General features: G+C 29.4%; 1 long non-coding RNA gene across 1 annotated transcript; it reads right to left on the reverse strand.

Moving 5' to 3' along the window:
* Positions 1 to 843: 843 nt before the first annotated feature.
* LOC129314658 (uncharacterized) lies at positions 844 to 2,203 on the reverse strand. Its single transcript, XR_008594199.1, has 2 exons — positions 1,966 to 2,203; positions 844 to 1,125 (listed from the first exon to the last, which is right to left on the reverse strand). It is a non-coding gene; the product is annotated as an uncharacterized LOC129314658 (long non-coding RNA).
* Positions 2,204 to 3,620: the final 1,417 nt, after the last annotated feature.

The following is a 3,620-nucleotide window of genomic DNA, read 5'->3' on the forward strand; positions in this document are numbered from 1 at the left end:
TACAATCAATACATAATTATATTATATTAAAATAGAACACAACTAAGGGGTGCTTTGGTTTGAGAGTCAAACTGGCTTATCCTGCGGTGTCAAGTTCGAGTCCTTGGATATACTGACAAAGAAATGTAAGCTCCTAGAAAGCTCGGTTTGAATCTTATGTGAGAATGTTTTGTATCACAATGGCAACTAATTTAAAAAGAAATTGAATTTAATATTGCTATGTGAATTGATAAATTAACCTCTAGGAGTTTAGAAAGTCAATGTTTTATTTGCTTATTTGTGTAATATTTTTAATGAGAAGTAGTGTAGGTAAACGTCATATATAATTCATTGACTTATTCTAATTTCCCAAAACTATAATATTGATGAGAAAACTTGTCGTGATTTTTGTTTCCTTGTTATGTGACTTCAGTTTGTACAGAAAATCAAATTATAATCGTTAACATTATATTTTTCATATATAATGACAGCTAATGACAAAATTTTTAGATACCGTAGTGTGCTTAAATGTTTTTCAAGTACATTTATTTTAATTTTTAAATTATTTTTACTTGTCCGTTGACTGGCTAAGTTGTCATAGCTAGATGGATTTATCGCCGGACAGATTTAAAAAATAACTATTAATTCTCAGTTATTTCCATAATAATATTACAAAATGACAAAATAACTGTTTGAGAGGGAATTTATTGGATTTCTAATTACAAACAAGTATACAATTTTTTCCCAGAAAAAACCAATTTTATTAATAACCCAAAAACAAATCACAAACACCAGTAGCCGAAACTAATACACTGACAAATATAGATACAACGTAACACATAGGTCACAAAAAAAAAAAGAAAAAGAAAAAAACAATCCAGAAAAATAAACCAAACTACAGTCCAAACAAAGAAGGCAACATCAACCAATTCTTTTTTTATTCCTTTAATTTGAGAACAATTACCAGATACAACAGAATTATTACTATTGGCTAACAAATCAACAAGCAACAAAAGAGACAAAGATGATGTAGCTTTAGAAAGCCATCCAAGAGATGCAACTAGCAACAAAAATTGTGGCCACGTGCACAATCACAACTCTTGCCAGTAATTCCTTGGGAAACGAATGTCCTCCCCTTTTGAGATGCTACAAATTAAAGAGAGGAATTTACAAAATGAGTAATAATTTACAAAATTTCCCAAAAAAATAAATATAGAAAAAAATCAGAGAGGTCCCATACAAAAATTCTAATTACCAAAGTCTCACGAATCTTAAAAATAACTCTAAAATCCCATAGATTTTAATTGTAAGAAAACTTTGGAATGCATTTACCAAAATACCATTTATTTAAAAAATAAGAAAAAATAACAAAAAAAACCTACTCAGGATAATACAAATTTTAGTTTATCAAGTTGGTCTCAACTATTGATTTAGTCTTTCAAGTTTAATTTTTATCAATTTAATCCTTAAAGTTTACTTCGATTATTGATTTGGTCATTATTGTTTAAAATTAAAGGAGGTAATACTGTTAAAATTTATTAACATAGATATATAATAGAATATTGATGATAACTATGTAGATTAATAAAAAGAAGTGTAATTTTTTAGATAGAAAAACCACAGACTATGAAAAATTAAAAAACAAGAGACAGAACACAATCTAAAGGATTATATTGACAAAAATTAAACTGATTTAAGGGTTAATTTATTCTCATTTAGCTACATACATACATACATACATACATATATATATATCAAGTCATTAATATATTTTTCACGTACGTTAAATTATTTTGAGAGTTAATTTATATTTTAAAATTTAAAGGCCCCAATTGATAAAAATTAAACTTGAAGAACCAAATCAACAAATGAGGCAAACTTAGAAATTGAAATTACATATATCCCTATACAGTATATGATACCAGCGAGTTTACAAGTGTATTTGTATAAATGAAGGCCAGAAAGATGAAAGAAAGCATCACTTACACCTATGGGGATCCGAAGCAGCACCAAGTTTTCTGGGCAATGATGCTTCAGCGGCAAGAAGCAACACAGAAAGAAATAAGAGAACCACCAAAACAAGAGTAGAGTGCCTCTTGGAAGCCATTATTTGTTATTAGGTTGGATTCGTATTTCACAGCTCATAATACAATTCAATATATAACACAAAGTTGGTGGGTAGTTGTGCCCACATCCTGTCTTTTCACATTTCTTTATTATTGAGTGTCTGGTCAGAAAGTCTGGATTGGTTCAGATTGGAAATGTTTCGGTCTTATTGTTTCCGTGTTGAACGACTTTAGTTTGTAATAATTGATAATTATGTTCCGTTCGATGATTGGCTGATCTTTCATGCCACATATGTTCAAGGTCAAACGGAAAACGTAGGGCAAGATAGGTGCAAATAACTTTTTCTTTTTTGGCCAAAAAGTAACTTAATCATTCAAGTACGTAGACTAGCTTCAACACAAAATCAAAAATTGCCTCCTCTAATTGTTCGCGAAAGGTTATGTATATTAAAAAATTGGAGTTGTTAATGTCGTTTTTTTTGAAGTCCCTAAAACTGTTATTTAGTCTTTGTTTTGAAGGGAAAATCCTGTCTTTTCACATTTCTTTATTGTTGGGTGTTCTGGTCGGAAAGTGTGAGTCAATATTTTAAAAATTAGATTGGATAATAAATTGAAAAGTTTAGTGGGTCACGGGTCTCATAGTTTAACTAGTTAGGCTAGTGGTTGAACCAATGACATAATAATTAAATAAAAAATAATATTTACATATATATATATATATATATATTAAAAAATGGGTCAAAAATTGATCGACTGTTTTGGATCTCATTAATTCTATTTAAAAATTTAATAAGTTTATAATTTTGCCAATATTAAATACAGATATTTTAATGAAGTATTTTCTCTCACTAGCATTTAATGAGAGATAAAAGGAAAAATTTTCATAAAAAAACAATGATATAACTTATAAATATGATTTAAAAAATTGTCTCTCTGTTTTACAAATAGAACCCTAAGAAATGCAAAATTTCAAACCAAATCCAAACTCAATAATGGATGGCTTACAACCAATTTCAATTCTATGAATTCACCAAAGGATGGTAAATATGGCTAAAACATCTATATTGTCAATACAGTATCAATACATCAAGATTAATATTACACTTATGTATAAAATCTTTAAAATTTCAATCGACATCTATTGTCAATGTCAATACACCAATATTCGTTGCAAAATCCATAGAAAGTCCTGTATTTACACGTCGTGCATAGAGGCTTATATATATATATATATATACCCATTATTGGTTTTTCTTATTACCCCTCTTTTGATGATTCCTTCTTCCCTGTACATATACACTAATTACCAAATACAGTGCCTTGTTTTCTTTGTTATGTTGTTTTTGCTGATAAGTATTATAGCAGGTGAGTGTTCCTTGCACGAGCTTGTTCAAGACTGACTGCGCGATGCGACCATTGCACCAGCCTGCTTCCAGTGATAGTGAACATGATAGGATTGCTTCTTTCAGATTTAAACAGGACTCTGGTTTGTTAAATGTATGAGTTGACAATATGTGTTATGTAGTTCACTTTGCATGGGAACATGGCAGCATTTGTTCTCGACGTCAATTTGAT

The sequence above is a fragment of the Prosopis cineraria genome, unplaced genomic scaffold (genome assembly GCF_029017545.1).
Source record: "Prosopis cineraria cultivar Desert tree isolate PC_DT_omini unplaced genomic scaffold, ASM2901754v1 PC6, whole genome shotgun sequence".
Taxonomy (NCBI): Eukaryota; Viridiplantae; Streptophyta; class Magnoliopsida; order Fabales; family Fabaceae; genus Prosopis; species Prosopis cineraria.